Below are 26803 nucleotides of genomic sequence, written 5' to 3'. Positions count from 1 at the left end.
TGGAATTTATGGAATAAGGTAGGGAAATTGTAAGAAGTGCTATCGACTAAACTGAACAAGCTAAAAGGAAATAGAACGGTTCGTGCGATAGTTTGTGGATATGTCTTTAGATTGACGCTTAAATACCGTTAAATTGATTCAAATCTAAAGATCGATGAGAAATTCACAGCACGATTATTATCCATGTTTTTAATTAGACTTTAATATAAGGCATTGGCCACTATTTTAATTATTTGAATTGAGGAAAGCATTCAGCGCACTCTATTAGAAGTTTCCGTCGATTTTGCTTAAAGAAATAAAATCACATTGTAAGTTTTCCGAACTTTAAATAAATCTTTAGAATGGACTTGCATTAAAGTTTAAGTCTTATTCAAAATAACGTCCAATTACATTATTACTTTTATTAAAAGTTAATGCTGCAGTTTTTGGGAATTGAAGATATTTGTACTTCATCTGCTTTGTTGTATTGGGAAAACTCTGATTTGTTTTGACTGTCGGATATGAATGAAATTCTAGACTTTCTAGGTGTCACGTCATTTCACTCAAATATTTGATAGTGTTTAGAGATTATACAGATAATTAATCGACTCATATAAGTAAATATTTTTCGTTCAAACATAATCTTTAAAAATCTTTTATTCATACGTCTCTGATTTTTTTATAAAAAAATCTTTAAGCATGTGGCAACCCAAAGTTGTGTTTCAGAACATGCGATGTATTAGTTCGTATGTACGAATGGTTGGATGGATGGATGGATTTTACTGTATTGTATTTATTTAGCCAGAGTGTGTAGTGATGGGGGGAACTATATGGGGATTTATATAGGAGTGTGTGTGTATGAGTTTGTGTGATGTAGAGTTGTTAGTTTTATTATTTGGATTCATTTATGTGCTTGTTTCCAAAGAGTGGGGTTTTTATATTTCATACATACACTCATACTCATACACTTGCACACGTGTGTGGAATGTTGTCAGTTGGAATTTTTTCTTCTTTCTTGGATTTTATTTTATATTTTCTGTATGCTGTTCAGTTCATATCGTCGCATAAAAATCCATACATATTCGTACAAACTAAGCATATGTATATACATATATCTATAGATAGATGTATATTATGTTGTTGCTGTTGTTATTATTTTTGTTGCTTATAGTCAGTTTTTAGCCATACTATAAGATGACTACTTGTACTATAGCGATGATATGGTGGGATGGATGGATGGATGGAAGGAATGGTTGGATCGTATAAGTTACTTTGAGCTGTGTGCTTTAAACTTAAAAATAAAACGTACAAATTCGAATTCATTTCTTTAAAAGTCTAATGATGAAGTAACTTGTGTACAAGAAAAAGATATTCACTTATACTCGAATGTTGATTGTATGTATGAATGTATCTTTAGTAAAGAAAAGTTAAAGAACCAGCCTGCTTGTCAGGCAGCCATCGAGCAACAACTACGAGTAAAAACTACATGGCCAAAATATCGGCACCGACAATTATCGACACAAGTTGTTGGTTGTTTGGTTTGTTGGTACTGCTGTGGCTGCTTGCTTCTGTTAGTTGAAGGCGACACCGATTGTTATGTGCCGAGCTTTGTTGGGCTTTACCGTGCGATTTTTTGTACTATATTGACAACGACCAAGACAAAAACGGCTGGCGAATATTATAGATTGTTGGTTGGTTGTTTGCTTGATTATAATTTCGTTGGCCTGTGTTGTATGACGCAGTCTTAAGTGAATTTTGCCTTGAAACATTTTTTGAACTTATTTATGTTTTCAACTCATTTTGAAAATGGCTACAAATACTTTAAATGAATGCTAACCAAAATATAAAATTAAAAATAAAATTTGTATCTCAAATGGTTGTAGGATGGTTGGTTGCTTTTGTTCGTTGGTTCGATTGTTGTTTGTTAGTTTGAGAGCCGATTGCTCAATGGCTAAAAACTTAAATCTTAATGTTTTTCCATTGTCGAAATCTTTAAAAGGGGGTTCTTTGATGATCGTTCTTTTAAATTATGATCACTATTCATGTCGTATTCGCAAATTCAAAAGACATTTTTATATCCATCAGCTGTTGTTTGACGACAACGACAACGGCAACGATGACGATATTGTTGTTGAGGCAATGGCTATTCGCTAACAACTAAACTTGAGATTATTTCTGTTTCTCATCCATATTGATAGAGGATAGAGGGTTGTCTGTCTGTCGTTGCCCTGTCAGCCTGTTTGCTTGCCATTCAGCCGAAAGTCCACTTACAATGTAGTTGCTAATGTTGGTGATTTTGGCGTGTTGGATACTTTTATCAATGCTATTAACTTTACAGTTTAAAAGTTGGCGGTGGTGTTGGTGGTGGTGCTGTTGCTTCTGATGCTGATGTATATTTGTATGTGTGTGGTGATGTTGTTGGAGATGATATTGAATAAAGGGTTCTGTTTCCTTCCTTCCTTCTTTTGACTTTTGTACTTTATGAGTGCGCCTTAACTCAAAGTACTCATTTAGTATCGCGGAAAATTTTAAATTTTTGAGATTGAGAATAAAAGAGAACGAAGATTTAACTGTTATTTAAGACACACATTCGTATGTGTGAATAAGGCTGCAATAACAGCAAGGACAATTTCGTTTTCCTATTGACGACGATGATGCAGATTTTGGTCTGATGTCGTCTGAATGAGAAATTGTAACCATATGTGAGGGTGAATTGATTGTTGAAATTTTACAGCATGTGCAAATGCTCCCTTCGTTCTAAATGCATGAAAGTAAAATTATTTTTTTTATATTTCATGCTCATAGCTGATTCCTTCGCCTCTACCTCCCACTACTACTGGTTAACTTGATGTTGCGTTTGTGCGTGTGTATTTGTAACAATTTACACACATGTAATCTTAGGCATGCATTTTGGTGAAGAATTTTGCCTAATATTTAGAGAATCAATTTTTAAACTGTTGCTTTTTGGCGGAGCTTCAGTTTGAGGTTTGTTTCGTTCTTTTATTGAGTTGTTATTATAACTGTCACTTGTATGTTATTTAATAACCTTTGGAAATACGATTTAAGTCTGACTGATATCAGGCCGAACTTTTAGGTTGGTGTTTATTTAGGTTAGAATAATAGTGTGTTTGCGCTAATAAGGGGAAACAAAGTATGCGAATCAGCCTAACAAAATACCCTATTGAATGTGGTTTAAGTGTGTTTATGATTTTACCCACTCCACAAATACTAATATCCACCCAGATTACAGTTTTGAATCTCATATACTTGTACGTGAAAATTAGTTTAGTGAGGTCAGAAAACATATTTAAATTTAATGAAAATTCGTCCATAATCATTGGATACAACTTCCTTAAAAGGTCTTCTTAATAAAAGCCAGAAAAAAATGTTAGCTTTATCGGTTAAGTTATACTCTATCAAAAAAATTTTAACTTAAGAAAAAATTTTGGTTTTCAATATTTAGCACTTCATATTACAAATATTACCTATAGGTAAGGTTTGTTTAATATTGGATATGGGCAATATTGGTCTAAGTTTTCGTATAGCCCACATACAAATGGCCTCCCAAAAAACAGCTTTAACATTCATAATTGTTTTAAAATGAGAGTATAGCTATGAAATTCGACATAAATAAGACTTATATGAGCTAAAATCTTTCTATGAAATTTTATGAAGTTCGGTCGATAAAAATGACTTTAACCCACACTAATCGCTTAAAAATACTAGTTTAAAAGTTTTTAATATTTTCTTGTAGATTTTTAGGAAACATCAAGCTCCAGATATTATTTTATTTTTATTTATTAACACTTCAAAGATTTGTGGTAGTTAGTTCTGAGACAATAAATAGACAACAAGTATGATCTTGTTTATTTTATCTCGTATTCTTTGCCGAGTGAGAAATTGAAATGAAAATCGCGTTTAAATATTCCTTTTAAATTATTACGTCAAACAATTTCCAACTAGACTAGGCTGTTGCTAGTTGACATACCATTAGTCATTTATGATTGTATTGATAAGAACTGATAATACAAAAATGGTCTCTCATACAAAACAAAAATAAACTTTACAAAGGCAGAAAATATCTAAGAGAAAAAATAACATAAAATAAAATATTTTCAACCAACAAACAACATTTTTATAATTGTTGTTGTCATCATCTTTGATTTAGTCAGCAACAACAATCAACATAAACATCGTCATCATCATTATTATACTTGTAGTATAGTTGCCTTTTTTAAGACTTGTTGTCGTGACGTAAAGTCCAAAAATGTTTTATTTATTTTTTCCATTTATTTTTCGCAATCCACCTGTGCAATTGGATTCTAGGGAATACAACAGAGCGCTTCTTTTATAATGCTAAATATCCACAATAATGTGAAACGAAAAAAAGAACAACGACCCTGATAAATACATTAAATGAGAGTGATGAAGAAGAAGATTACGACGTTGTTGCACCTGAAACATTATTATTTTTTGGTTTTCGGCAAAAGAAAATCACATAAACAGCAAAAACAAATAAGAAAAAAACATAAATAGAAAACTAAAACATAAAGATCATTAGGTATAACTCACTAAAGAATGCGCTCGAATAAAAACAGCAATAACAACGAACAACAAAAAAAATTATAAATTTAACAGTATAAATAAATGTTGGGAATTTTCACATAAAACGAGTAGGATCTGTGTATCTCTTCTCAATGTTAATATCATTTCCGCTTTAGAAAAAAAAAACAATATTAAAACAACTAATGTGCGTTTGTATGTGTGTAAATTTTAAGGTTCCTGCTCTCGTAAGTTTTTCATAAAAGCAACAAACAGCAAGTAGAAGAAGAAGAAAAGAAAACATGTTTACTTTTAAATAGATAAACGATTGTTGCTGATTGTTCAAATATACAAAAACAGTTTTTTATTACTCATTTCCTTAAACTCTCTATCTCTCCCTTTGGCTAAGACATTCATTCATTTATTCATTCTCTTGATTGCAATAATTGCTCTTTTTCTTTCCGTTTCTGTTGTTTTTGTTTTTAAATCGATCACCTTGAATATTTTTGTGCGATTTCGTATTGTTCGTCTACATATACAAATGCAAACTAATACATATACATATGTATCTATACATTTTTCGCATTGCGATATGTTCTCAATATTGAATTTAAATAAAATAACAATAACAAAACAAAAAAAAAACAACACAGTCAGAACAACTAACTCAGCACTGAAATAGCGTTTAATTTCTTTCTTGTTGCTGATGTTATTTATGTTGCCAATGCTATTACTAGCGCAGTTTTAGTTGATGTTGCTGTTATTGCTGCTGCTGTGTTTATTTCTTCGTATTCGGCTTAAATGCACAGTTTTCAATAGAATAAATATGAAAATTATGCTTTTGCTTAATTAGCCTCGTTGAGTTGAGTTGCTACAAAAAAGTTGTGAAAAAAATAAGACCTGGCTCTGATAAAGAAAGGAAGAAAAACATAAAAAATGCATAAAACCAAACAATAATTTTCATTCAAATTGTTGAAATCATATAATACGATGAGAGCTGTAAATGAAATTAAAAAATATAAAAATCCACATACAGACAAACAGAAAACTGAAATAAAGAAACAACAGCCACAGCAACACAAAAAGTCATAACAACACATCATCAGTAATATCAGCAGCGGTTTGAACAACAACTTTAGAAAAACAACAGCAACTAAAGCAACAGCAGCAACAACAAAAATATTATGAAAAAATAATAATAATGAAAAAGTATATTAAACCAGTTGAGTTGAATTTAAGTTCAGTTCACTATTCATTCGTTTCATATAATCGGCAGCCTGCCTGCTATTCAGCCAGCCAGCCAGTCAGTCAGTTCGTTTCGTTCGCTCCTTCATTAATTCGAAATTTTCATTTGAAACTTATTTTTGTTGTTTGTATTTTTTGTTCTCATTACAGTCTGTGAAAAAATTTTTATTTTACTTTATATTTTCAATTTGTTTATGTTATTTTTGTTGTACTTTCAGTATGATGTACTGTTTTGTGCTGTGCTGCATGAAGTGAAAATATCACAATCTACCACCTCACACATACACACACTTAGAGTGTGTGTATGTGTTTAATGTATACATACAAAATGTTAAAAATTTTAATAACAGTCGAGATCGTAAGAATAGTAGTACTAAATCCTCCTTCAAACTAATAAAATAGTTATTTTTACTCTTACGAAGTACCATCAAAGCTTGTTTTTAAATGTAAAGTGAATTTCGGAAATCGACTTTATATGTATGTATGGACTTTCTGAATCGATCACTATTTGATTATTTAGCAAAATTTCATTTAGTAGATCGATTTTATCAAGTATGAAGATCGCTCCAATAAATTTTGGAGCGATTGCTAAAATTAGTTATGTTTTTGGTTCCTTTATGTAGAAAATTATATGCTTTTACTTTCCGTTTGTTCGATTTATTGCAATCTTTTGGAATATTTGTATTCCTGGAGAAAGTAGCGCTTACTTTTGTCTTCTCTATAAACATTTCTTGATAATTAATAGTAGACTATGAATATTTTTTATAAATTCTTGTAAGCACTACTATTGGCATGATCATAACTGTTTGGATTTATAAATTTGAATGTATATGTATATGTGTAAACAAACCACTCTGTTACATTCAACCAAACATGTATAATGTTCGTATCTCGTACACAAAGCAACATTAATTCAAACATATAGTAAATACACACATGTATCTCTAACGAGTCAGTTTTTGCTATCTGTACATACACAAACACATACAAACATATTATGTATCTATGTGTGAACATTTCAACAGATATGTATATGTATGTATATACGAGTATATTTTACACATACAGTAAGGAGCAAAATTTAAAGTGGAACATTTGGATTAATAAAGTTACTAAGTCGATTCAGTGAAATGTTTTAAATATACAGATGAAAAATTTAAGCGATGAGAAACCATTACAACCAACATTTTGGGACATTAACGCTTTTATAGGTTAAAATGAAAACATACATATGTATGTATGGCTTTTGAACATGTTGCATTATTTCCCATTATAAACTTGGAAACATTTTCAGATTTAGTTATACAACGATGTATAATATATATTTAATATATATTTGAGTTTAAATGGTCTCCATCAGGTTATATCGTGAGTATTTTATGGTCTCCACCAGTTAAAAACGTTTGAGTATTCTATGGTCTCCACCAATAAAACATAACCTCACTTGAGGTGATACGAAAGCACGAGGTTAATGTAGACAACATATAACTTTGAGTTATATAAAGTAATACACTACACCAGTGCGAGCGAGACGCAAAACATTGTCATAAGCCAGGCAACAAACACAAGCCTGAACGCGTTTAAGAAATAATCGCTATGACGCGAGAGTTGTTCCCCAACTCAGACCTGAATAAATTGGATTATCATTATTGTCCGACACTGTAAGCTTTAACAGAGCTGTTTTTCTTGCTTGGTTGCTACTTTTATTATTGTAACATTCCAAACCAAAGAGTTCTCTTTGTGTCTGTCTTTGCGTCAGTATGACTGCCAAACCAGCATAAAATCGACAAATAGTCAGTCTAACGAACAGTTTCACCGAACAACAGTCATTTAATCATTATTTTGTAGAAGCTCTAGCTCTGTTCGGTTTTAATTTTTTTCTTCTCTTCACACAAACAGCCCTGATATGACGAACGAACGAACAAACGACCGACGAACGATGTGAAATGAAATGAGTATGTACGCCTCATTTTGAAACTCTGTTATATACACATAACCTACAAAAATGTTTTTATACGAATATATGGATGGATGTATCTGTATATAGTTGTATTTTATATACTATATGATTGTTGTCGTTGTTGTAAATGGTGCTTCAACTCAACTCGATTCAACACAACACAGTAAAAAATATAAATAAAATGTGTACAGCGAATGCACTGTGGGGCATTTGTCGATTTATTTCTAAAAATTAGAATTTCCCAATTAGTGTTCCTGAGTAATGTAATATTTGAAATATCTTCGCCTGTTGTTTTACTCTTGTCTCTGCACCTTGTCGGAAAAGTTGTTTGGTCTTATCAACCGTTCCATTTTTGCAAGTCTCCGTATAGGATTTTCATGTCCGTGTTTTAATTGTACTTTTACAGTCAAATAAGGTGTTATATTGTACCTAGTCGGATATCGCTCTCATTGCCCCCTGGCTATAGCATCTATGGTTAGCGCAATATTATATATCCTCAGGCATGTTTCTTAAGTTCTGAGATCTGGGATCAGTTAAGCGGATTTGGAAAATTAGCTTAAACATAAAAGCCAGCTGTGATATTTAATGTTTGAAGATGAATATGCTTAATGAAATTGATTCATATGTCAATATAAAAAAATTTCAACTTTCTCCTAAAATGTGCCACAGTGCAACGGTGTGTTTTATTGTTTTTTTGTAAGAGCTACACCGGCAATAGTAGGCAAGGCAAAGAAATTTTAGAAACTGAAATAATAGTTTACAAATTTTGCTGCGATTTTGATCAAAACTTTCCTAGTTGTTATTTCTTCTAAATTTGTACATAGGATATTGAGCTTCCATTGAAGCTCGACAATTTTTATACATATTTGTAAGTATGTACGTATATATAGTTCCAAAAATGTAATTATTTACATAAGTTAAGGTCAAATAATTCCTATTATTTTTAAACCGATTTTCCTATTACTAAGAATATATATTTATGTTTTGGAATTTCTTCCTTTCAATTATATAATATTTTAAACAGATCATGTAATGAACATAGTTATATAAATCAATTTTAATGTACCGGATTCGTTTAATGGGGTTTGTGTATAATATATGTACTATTCTGCGTTACAAACGGAATGACAAAATCAATATAACCCTCATAGTTACGGTGGTGGGTATTATAAAAGTAGAAAATAACAACAATGAAATGACAGTCAGGTAGTTAGTAAGTCGGACGGTCGATCTGTCGTCTGTTAGTCGCTTTGTTTGTTTGCTATACATATTTATTCGTATACTCGTCGTACAACAGCTCTGACTGACGGCCTGGTTGATTCTGTTTGTACTCTGTGCTCTGAGTATAACTTGTGTAAATGCTTCGAAATGTGGGAATGAAATTTAACAACGACAACAAAAACAACTCGACAAAATAAAAAACCCAAACTAATGAATGTTCAGAAATAAAATGGGAAAAAATACAGATTTCTGTTGTATTAAAACCATTTTTGTTTCTGTTGCTATAGTTGTTGTTGCTGCTGTTGTCGGTCGTTTGAATGGTTTGGGTTTTTATACTTAGTCAGGGTATATTGTCGTATTTCTACTAACTACATAAACGTTATATTGCTGTTGTTGTTGCGTTGTGTTGAATTTCGAAAAAGAGAAAGACTTGTGGGTTGAAATATATAAAAAAAGATAAAAACACACAAACGCACACGAATATTCAACAACATCAACAACAAAAATAATAATAATAAAAATAAAAATCCAACAAAATGTACTTTTCTTTGTAGTTTTAAAAATTTAAGACTTTAACATTTCGAAGTAGCATAATCTTTACCTTGTCTGTTTGTCCCTCTGCCCGTCCGTCTCTCCGTCTGTGCTCTCTCAACAGTGTACGAGTATGAATCAGTAAAATTCTTTAAACAGAAAATTTTAAGTTTTATTCAGTTTTGAGAAAAATAAAATCGTATAAATTGCAGTCAGTAAGTATTTGTTTCGTTCGGTTTATTATTTCGAAAAAAATAAAAATAAAAAACTAAAGGAAAAACGAACAATTCTGTTAGTATTGCCAATGGGAAATTAATATGAGATGTGACTGCACTCATGTCGTTAAATGTGAACGCATAAACATGCCAGTCACTTTGTGGCATTGGGGCTCAAAGTTAGAAATGAGCGCATTATTGAGAAAGACTTAATAGTGATAATTTCTCTTTTTGCTATTTTCTCTTTATTTGTCATGAATTTCTGATTACAATTGAGAGTCATTCACGAGTTCCAATTGCAATTGGATCGTTTAACCAATTGGTGGTTAGATCATTTCTTAATGATGTACAATTATAATTTGTTTTCTTCAATTACTTGTGACACATTCTCTGTAAGATATTGCAATTTAAATTTAAGTTGAATTTGACAAGCACTATTCTCAATATCTTCAACATTTGGAGTTTTAGAAAAATTGAATAAATCGGCTCAAAATTCGATTTAACTATTTTATTGGGATTTAGTATATATATATTTTATAATGCAAGTTAAGTCCTTTTGTTTCCCTTTTTTCTGAAAGTGTAAAAAACGGACTTTAGTGTAATTCAACCATTACACAGTGAGACAAAATAAACTAAGTAATTATTTAAACTTCATACTGGGGACTTATTTCCTTTTCTTTCGAAAAAGTTCTTGTTCTTTGATTTGCCCAAATTCCAAAGAAATCCATCTTAAACACAATATTATGTTTTAGACAATCTCGAAAGACTCACTTTGATAACCTTAACTATAAAATTGAAAATATAGCCCCTGAGGTAAAGAGAATCTATAAGAATGATTTTATTGCCACAATTTGTGGCCTCCGGTAGGTTAGTGGTTAGTGTTCTAGTCTGGTAGACCGGGGATTGTGGGTTCGATTCCCACCTGAGGCACTGGTTAAGCAGCGCACAACAGGCCCGATAGAGCCCTCGGTGTATTTCTTCAGATTTGATGTATATATGTACATTCTCTTTCGAACTAACTAACATTGGCACAATATTGTTCTTCAAATAGTACTTCTTGAATTTTCTATAACACTTAGAAACAATTTAAAATGTGGGGGCCTGAGTGAAAGGGTATCTGTGGATCACTTTTCAAACGATGCGTTTTTAAGTACTAAATACGAGAAAAATAGAAAAAAAAATTTTAAAAGGTCCATGAAAATCTTGATCTCAGTACATTGTCTTCAAAAACATTCTGCAATATTTTCGAAGTGGGTCTCAAAAATTCCGTAATTTATAGTTTCAAATAATTCAAATTTTTGTTATTGTATTTCTGGTCCGCAAAACGACTTTTAGTGTATAAAAGACATTTTCAAAAATACCGAAATGGACCAAACCAAATACCAAACTATTTTTTAATATTTTTATGTATAAGCTAAAAATTGCGACAATTTTGAAACCTATTTCTATAAAAATCGAAAATGATATGACTCCCCAACCCACTAAAAATCATTTTGTGGATAAGATTATATGTCTTGTAATCAGGAACCATTTCAAAAAAATCTAAGATATTTTTTGAAAAGTCCTATACTGATTCATGATTTTCAAACGCTGATGGGGAACTGAGGACCATTCGAAATCTTTAAAAGGCTGTTCCTCGGGACACTCTAATGTAATTTATTTTCTTTCTGTACCCAAGATAACATCCAGCAAAATAATCATTCGGGCATATTGGGAACCAATCGTTTACCGTTGGAAACCATACACATAATCAGCACCAAATCAATGTAAGAGATCTCTGACAAGCGCGAAGTCTAAAGACCTCTTTTTAAAGTTAAAACGAAAACAAAAATATGAAAATAAAGAAAACAATCTCCTCATGTGCTAAAAAAATAAAACATAAAAAATATCTGACAAACAAAAAGTTCATGGATTTTTATACTGTGTCGTAACTATTCTGTCCATAAAATATTTGTAAGCCAGTAAACAGAACTGAACTGAGCCGAACAGAATTGAACTGAACAAAAGTGTCAGAGCTGAACAGTCAAGCAAGCAGTTGTAGCTTGTTAGTACCTTCGAGGTTGCTGTTTGCCTAGTTTTATTTTTATTTTTATATTTTAACTAAAGCTAAAGTCAGTGGTGGTTGCTAAATTCTCAACTATTGTTGAGTTTAGTTCAATCTGAAATTGAATGTAAACTTAAAAAAAAAAATACACACATACACACACATGCAATAATTTGTACTTGTATTACAAAGTACGAGTACATTTAACATTCTATTCACCTCCATCCCCCCACAATACACTCCCTCCTGATTCAAAATGTATTTCTAATTCTACCACCGTCGCTGCTACCACCAACTACTTCTTTACCCACCACTATCATCGCACAGCTATTTGCTTCACGTGCTACTTTGGATTTCAAATACTGTGGGATGGATGACTGTGATGAATATTTTCTTCAATTTACTCATTCAGTTACTTACGCACACTGTAAAAATAAAAAAAACACAAAAAATTAAATAAAATGAAATATTTTTTCTTCTATAAATTTAAAGCAAAGTATAGAGCTCAACCAACAATGACTGTCGTTGTAGTCGTCGTCATCGCCATCCTCATCATCCTCCTCAGCAAAATCTGAAATGAACTAACGAACGAACCGAAATACATACATACACAAACAAAGACATACAAATGTTCTTTAAAAATAAAGTATAATAACAATAATATAAAACTAAATTGAAAAAAAACTGAACTGAACAAAAAATACTTTTATAAAATAAAACGAAAATCTCCTTCATACACAACATTTTCAAAGCCGCCTGCACTTAGTTTAGCTGCTTTTAACGATACGAAAAAAGCAAACAACGAACGAACGTTGGAACGAAAGACAGCCACAGGCAATGGGACAGTCAGTAGACACAGGCTGATAGAAGATAATCAGGGTTACCAGAAAAAATACTACAAATAATGAATATATCGAAATTATTTTTCGATTGAAAATTTTAGTCTTAGAATCGATTTTACTCTACTTACTACTTTCAGAATTTTCCCTCATGTTCATTGCCTTATTCCTAACAATTTATCTAAGTTTTTGTATAAAAATTGTCTTATAAATCTAAATTATTAGATTGCCAAAATAATTACAAAATTATTGTAAATATTTTTTCTTTATTTTCATAAAATTTGTACGGGGCTTAATATTAGTCTGTGTATTTGATAAAAAATGTTTAATTTTTTTTTTTTGGTTACTCTGATAGTACTAAAAGACGAGGGTTGGTTAGTACGTTTCTCCCTCTTTACTTATGAACAGAAATATTTACATGAATTTAAAAGAATACATTTGAAAGATACTTATTAAAAAGAGTAATAACTTTAAAGGGAAGGGAGCTCTAGGTACTTAACCTGACCAAGTTAGATCCAAGTATCTTGGAAACGATTTTATTTCGGAACTAAAATTCCTCATTAACATTGATTAGAAATTCTGAACCTTGAAAATAATTCATTACTGAATATTTTTGTTTTCATAGAAAGGAGCGCACAACAGGCCTGATAGTACACATGTTTAACATGTTTTATATCCACCATTAAAAAATCATTCCGTTTGTATAGGACGTGCTACAGATTTGAAATTTAAAACAATTTTTTTGTGATTGGTTGTGAAAATGGACAATATATGTCTACAATTTAACCAGGCACCCATATAAGGTTCCCTTCAGAAAGTTAATGAACCAAAATGTTTTTTAAAATATTATGAGAATCGGTCAATAACCGATCCTACCTCCCATATAAAGATCTCATCATTTAACATTTTTATGAATTGCTGAAAGTAGTTTGATTCAATTTTAACAGATCTTTTGATTTAGTAAATAAGTAATAAAATATGGGTAAAAATTAACATTACACTTTTATTTAAATATTCGATTATTCGACAAAAATTGTTGGAATTATTCTTATTTCTAAATTGAAAATTTTGTATTCGTTTGAAGAAAAACAAAAATTTTTTCGTCGATTAATCGAGTAATTTTTTTCCAATGACAACCCTATTAAATACCAAGTTTTCCGAAGCTTAACTATTATACCAACAGATTAACTGACCAATCGATTTTCGAAATATCCCAATTTTTGACATATTCGACATCTTATAAGAATGCAAAGTGGTTTTTATTTATAAAATCTGTTATGTCGTCAGAAAGTCATTTAATTTCTTTGAGATGTAGATCCAGAAAATAAGATTTTTTACTACATTTCGTCGTTCGTCTAAGATATACCGAATATATTGTGTGATTTAGAATTTAATTCAAATCCTTAAGAAAGAATCTGCTGAATAAACGAATTAAAAAAAGTTAAATGTCAGTAATAAGAAGTAAGTGTCGAATCGAATTTTCTCTTGGGGGAATAATTCAGAAGTAATAGTATATAAAGTTAAACTTTATTTATATGAGATCGGAATTTTTTGAGTTACGTTTTCGACAAATTGAAATAACAATCCTGTGATCGAGTATAATTTCTACTAATGTTCACATTTGATATTAAGTAATTCAAAATTGAACGAGTTTCTATTTATTAAAATTACTAATTAAAAATTACTAGTTGCTTCAAAATCTTCTTATTTAAGTTAGCTCTCATACAAAAACTAATATCTTATTACAAATAAAAATTAAATAGAATTCATTCTTTAAAACTCTGTTCGTACTGTACGAGTATGACACAAAAGAATGTGAAGCCAGCCAGCCACCAGTATAGAGGCAAATGTTCAGAAAACAAAAATGTATATAAAAACCAACATGCCGTGCCAGCATTATCGCAACGCTCTATCACTGACATATTTCGTCTTTAGTAAAAAAAATCGAATAAATGAAAAAAAAGAAAAAATAAAATACAACACACAGAGGCATACATAAATACTTTAGATATGTTTGAATGTATGTGTACAATTTATATATTGAATGAATACACACAGATACTCATTTTCGAAATGTAGAAAATTGTATGTTCGTTGTTTATATTGTGTACTACGTAAATGTATAAGAAAAAAAAAAACAAGAAAAAAACTAAATGTCGAAAGCAACCAAAACCAAGGAGTTCATACCAAATAATATTCGAACAAAAGATGCCAACGAGCGTAGTTTCAAGGGGAGAGTCTACTATTAACCTTGAGTTTTATAGTAGTTTTTAGAGGAATATACTATTTTGAGTAGTTTAAAATTGACCTTGTAAATGGAAATATTTAAATAAAGTCGTGTTAGTAGAGATATATTTTTCTAAATTTTATTTATATGTGATTGAAATCATATTTTTGATCAGCCAGTAGATTAATTAATAACTAGCTCAAAAACTTGCTAAAACAAATATAGAGTTTATTGAACCGACTACTCAAAAGTCCATAGACTAGTTAGTAGAGTTAGTTAATAGATTAGTCTATAAACTGTTAATAGTATAGATAATAGATTAATCCTAGAAACTATTTAGAAGAGCTTATACGTACTTAAGTAAATTTAATACTAAAAAGATCTTACAACGTTTGCAGAAAAATTTTCAGAAAGTTTCTAACAATCGTGTGAACATACAATTTTTGGTATGAATATGAAATATCTCGAACCTTTTTTTTATAAAATTAACTTTAAGAAAACTCTGATGTATTAGCGATATAATTAGGGTTTTCTCTGCTCTTCTGAAATCGATATTTCTTTATTAAAAATATTTAGTTAGAATTACTTAAGGTTTGAGAAACAATAGGAATATTTTGAAATTTTTCATTAGGTTTGTGAATCTTTTTCGATATCAAAATTTAAATTTTAAATGAAGAATTTAAATAATTATTAAAAAATGAGATTTTTACTTTAAATACCCTCCTATAGTACTACGCTCTTAATATATTGCTGATACTATTTTTTTGTTGCTTTTCGTTTATGACTATTTTTTTTAGATGAAATAACATTTGCGTCGTCGTTTCATTTTCTTCGTTCACACAGTTCACAAACAAGTATGAATTAGACTCAACTAACAACTGAACGAACTAACGAACGATAGATATAAAGATAGATAGATACATACAGCTAGCTAGATAGATGGTTGCTTTTTGTTTTTGTTTCTGGCTTTGTATTCGTATATTATTGTATGTGTGTGTACTTTGTATAGATTGTTGGATTTCTGTGATGAACATTGTGCTCTTTATTTTATTATTTTTTTTCAGTTTTCTATGGTGTGGCTTTCCTGCTCTTACCCCTCCCTTTGTTCCAACTTTTTCATCAATACTTTGCTATCTGTTTTAATATTTTGTTGTTGCTTTAATTTTGTTTTTTTTTTCTGCTATATTTAGCAGTATCTAACGAAACGTATGAAAAAGTTAAAGAAGAAAAAAATGTTTGAAAAAAGAACGTAATTTTATTTAAGAAGCAGTTGTTATGTTGGAAACTCAAAATAATATTACGACCCTCTTTAAATAACTTCCTTTTGGTACGTCGTTGTTAATGTTGTTCCTTTTGATGTGCGGAAAAATTAAGATTGAGAAGCATCCGCCGTTGGTGTAACGATGATACTGCTATGCTGCATTCATGTGCTCACCACTCGAAGGATGAATTGCGATTGAGGCAAATAATGGACTTTGACAGTCCTGTTTTTTTTGCCGTATTTTTCAGATTTTTTATTGTCTATGTTTGTATTTATGCCGTGTTTTTGTTTTTTGTTGTCGTTATTGTATTATTTGCATGTTGAACGTGTAGTGCACGTATGCATGTAGAAGTATTGTATCTTTCTGCAACATATATTTTTATTTACAATTTTTCTATGGCAATTTGTTGCTTTTTTCAAATTACTTGTTTGCTTAAGTTTTGTCGCTGCTGAAGCTGTTGGATGTGCTCTCGATTTTTATTTAGTTTTTGTTGTTAGCTTGGCTGGCTGGTTGGTTGGTTGCATTTCAACTTCTATGCAATGTTGGTTTTCAATATTTTATATTTTTGAAATTTATTAAAATTATAAACGCTGCATTCTTGATGTTCTGTAGTTTTTTTCTCTTTGCTCTGCGCTGTGACTGTGGCTGCTGATGCTTTTCGTTGTTCGGTATTTTATTTTTGAGATTTTTTTTTTGGTTGTTGTGGAAATCTCTGTTTTTACGACTTTTAGAAATTGCTAGCATTTTAATTCTTTCTACACAAATGGTGCATTCATTCGGTTTTTTGTTTGTCTCATCCGTCCATGATGAATATACTCACGGTGCTGTAATACTATTTAGTTGTTGTCGGCATTTTCACTTGATTTTTATTATTTTTAAATGCTTCCGTTTTAGTTCTATTTCGGTTGTATTGCATTTTTCGTTAATATTTTTTAGGTTTCCTTTGGACTTGGATTGTTGTTCTATTTTGGTACTCATGCACATACATGCAAACTTATTAAAGTTGTTTATAAATAAAAAAGCTTAATATGTGTGAGTGTGTTACCTGTGAGAGAGATTTTAATTTGTAAAAAGTCCCAATTTATATTGTTGCACTTGCAGCAGTTGAGACTTGAATAGAATCAAGTCTAGCAAATAAACGAGCAGATAGACAGCGAAACAAACAAAACAAATGCATCCGTTTTCACTGTCGTCAACATCATCTTTATAGCCTGATGATGCGCTGATGGCACGGAGAATGACGATGATAATGATAATTCAGGTTTTTCTTGCAAATTCTCTGTTACTTAACAGCAGTAAAATCAGTTGTTGTTGTAGTTTTCAACAACTAGGATTTTTCAACGGTTTACACTTGTTTGTTTGTTATTGCTTTGTATATCTAATATTACTTTTGTATACAGATTTGATCAGAGAAACAGCTAGATTTTTTAATAGCACTGCAATTAGTTTTGTTGTTGTTTTTTTTTATCTGACGACTTTGACATTTATGACTTTTTTTCATTATCTGCACTTGCTGTCGATTTACAAATTTATAACTATTTGATTTTATGTGGAAAAATTTCTTGAATTTTTAGACAGTTTTCTAAAAACGTTTAACATTTGAATATGTACTTGTTAAGAACATTTCCTCACTTTTTTTCAATTACGAAACTAAAATCTAGATTGTTGTGAATGTTACTTTAAACATAATTATATCGGATTTAACATTTTTGTTTCAATTTAAAATATCAGGTTCAGGTGTTCGATATCGAATCGATCATCTTTATTAAGGAAATTAGACTTAATTTTACTCGATTACGAATGCCATAATTTGGCCCCAGTATTTTTATTTAAATAAATTACATATTTAAGTATTTTGAATAGAATAGTACGAAAACTGACTTAAATTAAGTACATAACGCGGGATTATAGTGGCTATTACCCATTTTTATGAAAATGTGATTTTATTGGCAAAGTATAGATAAGTGATATACAATTAAAAGAAAAATATATTTTTGTCAATTTTATAACATTTTAAGAAAAAGAAAAAATTCTTGAATGTAAAAATCCTATGTTTTTCAACAATTTCTTTAAACTTTATAATTTTGAATAATTGTTTGAATGTAAAAGTTTTTAGTTTCAAACTCTATTTTGAATAATGTTCTGTTGCAAAAAAATATTTTGGACATTTTAAAATATTTAGAATCGGTCTAATAGTTTTCGCGATATCAGCCATTATGATATTAATTAGTTTAATTTTATTGTCGGGTTTAACAGATCATTTTGAACGAATTCATATTCCGTTATTTTTATTATAATTTGGTTTTATTTTAAATTAAATATAAAATATAAATATAAAACTAATTAATACTAAACCAAAATTAAATATTTCTATGAACAACTATCTATTGTATGAAAAATTTCATAAAAAATATATCTTATGTGCTGTTTCTAGATACCGAGCGAGTAGTTTGAGCACAAATTTTACTCGTATTTTGTTATTGTAACAAAAACAAAATACAAGTAAAATTTTAACTCAAACTACTCACACGTTATCTAAAAACAACATATTAATCTTTTACAAACTTGTATGTAAATTACTGATATATGAGGTTTGAAGATAGGATTTAAAATCTTCTAAAAACTAATTTTAAACTAAAATTAAGTATTCTCAAATAAGGATTTGTATATTTATTTTAATTTCATTTTTAACATAAAGCAGATTGCAATAGTTTTCTATTCAAATCTCTAAACAATAACATTTTACCATATTAATTGTAAAATAGCCGGTTTTTAAAGTCAAACAAGTGTAACTCGCATATAAACAAACAATAACAATAGCAAATCACCTCACTGGCAAGTACAAACATACTACATACATATTTAAAAAAAAAATGTAAACAAACCAAAATAATATAAGCAATAAAATAACAAAACCATATTCTCAAACCATAAAATTGCGAGTACAAAAAAGAAAAAAAAAATGAAACGACCTTTAACGCATTTTTTACGTCATTAAAACACAAATACAAACCTACTCACTTATAAATTTCCCCATCTTCTTCATCATCATTAATATACAACAACAAGTAATAAAACGGAACTACAACACAAACATAATAAAAGTGAAAAATAAAAACAAATAATCAAAAAAAAAAGAGAAAAGGCTGTTTATAAAAAATATATATAATAACACCACCAATAACAACAACAAAAGTACTCAAAACAATTACATTTTTAATAGTAACTACAAAGAAGTCAGAAAAAAGAGAGAATTTAACTCTTTAAGTTGTGATAAAAATTCCGTCACTTTTAACACCAAAATATCAACAAGTACTCAATACCAATACTTTGTAAAAGTATCTAAAGAAATTATTTTATATGAGATAAAGTAATGACCACAGCAGATACTATGATTCTAAAGGTTATTTATTGTTAATGTTTGATATTCTCTTGGATAATATTTATTTTGAATAATTATTTGTAGAAAGAAAAAACTTCATCAACGCCACACTTTATTGGGACTCGTATTACTACTGCGATGTCGTATTTAAGATATTGAATCAGCTTCTGTGCTGATTTTAAAACAGAACATTCAAATAATAAGAAATTCGAGATTAGGCAGCGTCAACAGACGTTAACTTATTTTCCAATAGTCAAAAGACATTTGAAAAAATAGGATAGTGGACCACCATACTGCAACGAGGAACCTAAACGAGGACGATATTAAGGTTTTTCTAATTAAGTTTAGTATGGTTGATATAAGGGATGGAAAATGGGATTTAAAATTCGTTCAAATTTATTTCTATCAATATATAGCAGAGCTATCTTAAATTGATTTATTATTCCATAAACCTATCTGTAAACTTACACGTTTAATTTTATTATTTTAACACTAGCACCTTATTTCCCACTTAACATATTTTTTCTGAAGGTGAACTCATAGGACTTTCAAAATTAACAGATCATATGTATTAACCTACAGATTAGTTACAAAACTAGTCAATAGCCTGGTTAACAGAGTACACAATGTTTTGCCTTTTTATGAACTACTTATACTAAACTAAACAATATACTAAACTATGAACTAGTATCGTGTATAAAGACTATTTCATAGAATAGTCTGTAATGTAAACAGTAACAAATTCTACAGACTAGGCAATATATTAGACTATAGAACATTTCATACACTAAACTGGTTTAAGGCTACCACAAAGAAAAGTCATTTGACTAGTCAAAAGTCTGATAAAATTAACATTAAACATCTATTCAACATTAAAAAAATAAAATAGGAAAACTAGAAAAGTTCTTTCTTCGGTAAAAATTTTTACTTATCTTCTGGTTAAAATCCATTCCAAGATTCTTACCAATATATGATAACAAAAACAACAATTGTATATTTGCTCTTCTGAGTTTTAGTAAACATTTTACCGAAGTTGGTAGTTCTTAAAAACTTTGTATTGGAAGTAAAATTTTTAATTAATTTTTCAATATTGAAAATGGTCCAACAAAGAGCACTGGAATTTTTATCTGTCATTTCAGATTTACATTGAAACACGTTAGGAATATTGTTTGGACATTTTAACAACTATTAGGAAAGTGAGTTTCTGAATATTTGGCAGTAATTCCATTCCTGCACTTTCGTTAAAATTGTTTATGAAAAATAACATAAACCGTGCTGATATTGCCGGTGTATTTGGTTTCATGTAATATGCAACTCGTTGAAGCTCACTGCAAAAATTATGAACCTACCAGAAGCTCACTTAATTTTTGAAACATTTCAGTACTTCAATAAATTCCATGAATATTACCTGAATATAAATTTTAATAAAAAATGTTATTTATATATGTATTTCAACATAATCAAAATGATGTCGAAAGATTAAAGAAACATTATTATCCCCGATTTATAGTGAAAGCAATAATAACACTATATGACAGCTTTAGAAGTAATTTCGACGTAATTACTTGACATCTATGGCCCCCTAATTGTCAAACTTTCTTTCAACAAATTTGTTTATTAAATATTGATATAAAGAGAAGTATAATATCAGGTCGTAGAATCTAGTGGCATAATTCGTTTTAAAAGGCCAATTAAGTTTAGATTGTTTCCGAAAAGATTTTTGGTCTTCTGTGTCATTGCAAAATTTTGCGATTTTGCCTGCAATTTATATCTACAATTGATTTCTTTGCCTTCTAACAAAAGTTAATAATAATTCTGTTTTTTGTATATTTTAATGAATTCTTTTTATTTAAATAGGTATGTAGGTATTTTATAAATTATTTAATCAATAATTAATAAACAAAAGATTAGTCAACAATAATCATGTTATAAAATTATACGTCATAAAATATTAATCGTCACAGTAATTTAAAAATAGCACGTTTATTTTTGTAAACAAACCATAAATCAAACATTTTACGATCTTCATCAGTTTTTTATTTTCATTTTTTTTTAAAAACACACGAGACATTTATTCTACACACCTAATTAAACACTTGACCGCCAATCATTCATAAATAATGAGAACAACAATAAAAACAAAGAATTATAAAATAATAAACAGAAACGGCAGGCCACTACCACTGCCACCACTACTAACTAACAGCAACACTTTTGCCGGCGAGGCGACGACAGCTGATGAAAAACCAAACAGATGAAATCAGCAAATCCCGACCTACGACTACATGTGATGGCGCGTGCCAAACTAATAAAAAACAATAACAAAAAAAGTAAAAAAACAACAATAAAAAAATTAAACCATAATATATTTATAAATAGTATGAATGAATGTATGAACTGCGTGCATGTGTATTAAATAAAATTAAATGACAAAATAAAAAAAACGATTAAATTAAGACACAAACAAATACCCCCATCAAACAGCAGCAGCGCAGCGTAGCAGCAACACTCTACTTTAATACAAGTTGTTGCTGCTGCGGTCGCTTCTGCAACTGCTACCAGTAATACTTTACTAAATATTCAGCTAACGAGAGTTGGCGGCAAAGATATGAGAACGCATTAAAATTGGAACGCATTATTTAAAAACAAAAATAATATAAAACCAATAAGAAAAAAGAGTCAAAATTTTAAATCCTAACTGCGCTCTCCGCGTTAGACAGAATGTAATAAAAAAAGAAACAAAAAAATGCTATTTAAAAAGTTCAATACTAAAAAATTACATTTTTTAACAAAACAAACCCTTTTTTCGGTTTTTGTTTTGCTTTGCATTTTCTAATCAACAACAACATCTACATCATTATTAGGCTTTTTTAAATACAAAAACAAGTCTCTAAAATACTTAAAACATACACACAAATAGGTACATACAAATTAAAAACAAAAAAAAAAAAAAAAGAAAAGAGTAGAGTAGAAAAAATATGAATACCAAGCATAAATTTTATTTATTTATTTTTATTTTGATACATTCAATACGTATAAAAATTAGAAAAATTCCAATAAGCAACAACAAGCAAATACAAGGAACGAGTGAAAAATTTATTTATTTTACCATGTGTCCGTATGTATGTCTGTCTGTCTGAGAGTGAGTTTTTCGGTATGAATGAATAAATGTAAGAAAACCACTTGTGTCACCGGTAATAAAATTATAACAGCAAAAAGAGCAAAAAAACATAAACAAAGCTGCAGCAGCAACAACAATAATAATAACAACAGCAAGAAAGTAATAAATAAAAAGTAAAAAAAACAAAAACAGCACGACCTCACTTAACCCCCTTTTGAAAACAAATTTTCGACACACAATCACCATTATCATCGCATTTTATAGTAAAAATTGTGAATGAAAAACAAAAAAATGTAAACAAGAGAACAAGTACATGCTACTCTTTATTTTTTTTATATTATTACTTTTCCTTGTTGTTGTTATTGAGAGTACAGAATACAATTTATTTTTATATAATTCAATGTTAATATGCATGAATTATACAGCTCCTCGTTAAAAGTACTCGATAGTAACTATTAATCCAAAACTTTATATAAAAATCTATGGTCAGTTTCTTGAAAACAAATTAAATTCAAACAAAACGTTATAAAAAAACAAAACTTAAATGTCGTGTTGTTCTTTTTTTTTGTCCAAATGTTAAATGAATGAAAATTGGCCATTTAATAATAATTGTTTTTTATTTTATTTTTAACATTGCACTCACACCACTTTGTTTTTTTTTCTTTTGATTTAACAGAAAAACGCAGTTTATACTGTAAGGAAAATTTTAATTCGATACAAAATTCGATATTAAATCGATAGTACGAACAGAGACGAGTAGAAAATTTTAAATTTGATAGAGAGTGCAGGAAGAAATAAAAAAGGAAGGAATCTTCTGGCTGTTTGGGTCTATAAATATTGTATGTTTGTAATGGTATGCGTAGAGTGTTATAAATGTTGGCTGTTGCAACAACTTATATTGGTTTGTGTGAGTGTGTTGCAATTTTATATTCGTGACCCACTTATAAAAGGTGCAAACGAATGGTTGTTGTTTAAACAAATGAGTAAAAAACTAAAGTAAATGTTAAAGTCTACATAGCTGGGGTCACTTTTTGTTTTTTCTATTTAATTTTTTTACAAACCAGTCAAGGATGTCTATTATTGTTTTCTTAACTATTTATGTAAATATTTTGTTAATACTTTAGTAATTTAGAACTGAGATTAGTAATATAACAAAAATATATTTCTCGCGCTGTGTTATTATTAAAGTTGTTTGCTGTGAAGAAATTAAATATATTATAATTTCATATTTTATGAAAATAAAATAAATTTTCCATTAACCCCCGTATTCATATAAAAATATTAATCGCTTATTTTTTGTTTATTACGCACATTTATATTACGCACAAGATTCCTACAATAAACCATCAATAAATTTATTAAGAATTTATGTATATAGGGGTAAATCTTTACTCTTTAAATTGACTTTAAGTGATCACATGCATTTTTATCTGTTTGGCTTTAGCACCTGTAGTGTAAGAAAAACAAAGTGATCATATATTTTCGGTATTTGGCTCTAGTACCTATAGCATAGCCAGAAAATTGACTTTTAAATTTTTACAAAATATTTCATTTATAAGGATTTTCATATAATTTAAAAGACATTAAACCCGGCATAAGTCATCACATATTTATCATTTTGATGTATTAAGTTCCGTTACAAAACTTACTTTTCAGTTTCAGTATAAGTGAACTTAGATTTTTTCCTTTACGCCCTAGCGCTTGAATTTTTAAACATTTTCGAAAAAAAACGGATTAAGGTGGGAGCTAATACAGATTTTGACTCTAGTTACGCCAGAAAATGAACTTTTAGGTGTTCACCAAAACATAGAGCTTTAAAAAGAAATATAGCAGATTTTATGGCTGTACCACCTCTAGTTTTACCAAAAAATGTTTTCACCTTTTCGTCATATCCCCTGTAGCTTTGACAAAGTAGCTCCTCTACCTGGAAACTTGAAAACTTTGTTTGAGAGCTCTAAAGCAATAATGGTAAAGAGTGTATTCTTTACCATTATTGCTTTAGAACTTTCTAGGACAAAAAAGTATTTCACTTAACCTGATGAGGAAGGGTATAGATATAGATCTTTTTCGTACTGTTCGTCCCTGTGGATTGGTTATGACCTAATATTTATGAAATCTCTTTAGAACAGCCGGAAAATTGGTACATGGTATATACATGTGCAGCGTGAAAAATGTTTGTTTGTTTTAAAACCAGCGTAAGACTTTTGATAGTTCATACTTATTAATTAAAATGTATAAGATACCGTCTAATGAAGACCCAGTGAGATTGTTAGATTTTTGTACAATTTGTTAAAACAGCTGATTACAAAAGCCTTCTCCTATCAACCATCTTATCCTCCCATCCCTCCATACATCCATCCATCCATTCATTCATACATTCTTATTCATTCACATTTATTCATTTAAGTATGTAGTTTATGTATTTAGCTGTCCATAAGCGAGCAAGTAAATCTGAGTCTCCGCCGTCTACCTTTTGTCTACCAAGTGTCTGATGCGTAAATTTAAAATGTCTTAATTACTCGGCATCATTCGGTGCATTAAAAAAAGAAAAAAATATATATATATATTCAACCAAATCAACGAAAACCCAAAGAAAGATACAGGCCAAAACAGACAAACAGACTTGGAACTACACACTTACAGTAACTCTTGTACATTGGAATACAATCTACGGTACATAGATATGAAGAAACGTATGTATTTTATTAAAAGAACATACATTCAGACATATGTATGTATTTACGTTAGTAAGTATTTCTTTTCTTTTCGCTTGTGTTTTTTCTTTGTTTTGGTTTTATATTTATGTGACAACATGTCATCACCTATTATTTTACACAAAAGTAGTCAGTCATTCAGTCATTCACTTAGTGATTCTTCTTTATATATGGTTGTTCACTGTGGCTGGTTGCATGCCGCACAGTATGTTGTCGTATCCAAATGTTGTGTTCTGTTGTTGTATTTCTTATCTTTTCAAAAATTTTGTACTACTAGTGCATAAAGTACATCAATATGAACACTTTTGTTAATAATAATAAGTAGACTTGAAACCAATTTGTTTTTAGTTAACTAAAGAAAAATCCTGTATTAATTTCATCAATCAATTTGACTAAAAGAAGTTAGATTTACTAAAACCCTGCAAAAAGGCCTAGGACTGGTCCACAATAAGTTCATATATATGTAAAAACTATACTCTCATTTCACACAATGATGAAGTGAGGACATGTAATCCACTCATGAATTACATCACAGTTATCCTAAAACTACTCTCTTATTAGTGCATGAGATCCGCAACATATCCTATATAAAAAAAATTCTCCATGCCTGCATTATAAAGAACTACTTAAAGGATCATTTATTGCTGTAAAAGATATTTACAAAGTAGTAGGTTTGAGATTACCTAAATGGATTGCAATAATGATAAAAATATAACGTGATTTCAATGGACTTTGGCGTTGCACTTTTAGTTAGTAATTTGCCACTGGATTCGCAATTTATTTAGTAAATTTTTAAATTATAACATACTAAAGAAGTATTTGCCCTAGTAGAGCCAATTTAAGTCAATAGTAGTAGTTAGAAAAATTCTTAAAAAATCAACAGTGTACTTATAACTATAAACAGATGTGAACTTTAATTCGCCGAGTGGACTCAATAAAATACACTTAAAGTGCAAGTAGTTTTATTTTTTTTATTTTTGTTTGTTTGTTTTTTCTCTATCCATATGTGAGAAGTGCATTGTATAAAATTGGTTACTCATTCATTACTTTATGACATCATAATCTGGCATCTACCGCAATTATACGTAAATATGTCTTTGTATGTCTGTATCAATGACTTAATGAACGTGAGTGTGTGTGTGTTTATAGATGAACCATTCAATAATGATTCAATTAGTACTCGCATGGAATGTAGAGCAACACAGCTTTAAGAATACACTAAATATGAGTGTGCAACTATACATCTTTAGGTGTTTATATGCGGATGTAAGTGTGTATGCCTACACATCATACTCGCAATACAATCGTGCAACAAATTTGTGCAATTCAGTCAGCACGTGCGTTTTATGTTTGTTGTACAAGTGCAAGATGAGAATGAATGAATGACTTTACATAAGTCGATCTTAAGTTCATTTATTATGAAAAACTAAGTGAAAGACTGGATTGACTGTCTCAATGAGTGATGCTGAGGTGAATGTTGACTGTCCATTTATTTTGTACTCCACATTTGTGACATTTTCA

The 26803-nt window shown here is 29.7% G+C and overlaps 2 protein-coding genes across 3 annotated transcripts in view; one reads left to right on the top strand and one right to left on the bottom strand.

Moving 5' to 3' along the window:
- Positions 1-26803, top strand: part of LOC111690305 (metallo-beta-lactamase domain-containing protein 1) — a 71930-nt gene that overhangs the window by 16933 nt on the left and 28194 nt on the right. Inside the window, exon 2 of one of the 2 annotated variants that reach the window (XM_046950161.1) lies at positions 5985-6176. The exons of the other annotated variant lie outside the window; for it this stretch is intronic. The gene's annotated coding sequence lies outside the window, so the exon portion shown is untranslated. Of the gene's footprint in view, positions 1-5984; positions 6177-26803 lie in introns of those variants that run through there. 2 annotated transcript variants of the gene reach the window in all.
- The window catches only part of LOC111690304 (mucin-5AC), a 42887-nt gene that overhangs the window by 13459 nt on the left and 2625 nt on the right, over positions 1-26803 (bottom strand). The window lies entirely within an intron of this gene.

This window comes from Lucilia cuprina, chromosome 4 (genome assembly GCF_022045245.1).
Source record: "Lucilia cuprina isolate Lc7/37 chromosome 4, ASM2204524v1, whole genome shotgun sequence".
Lineage (NCBI taxonomy): Eukaryota > Metazoa > Arthropoda > Insecta > Diptera > Calliphoridae > Lucilia > Lucilia cuprina.
This window is presented reverse-complemented; position numbering and strand designations above follow the sequence as displayed.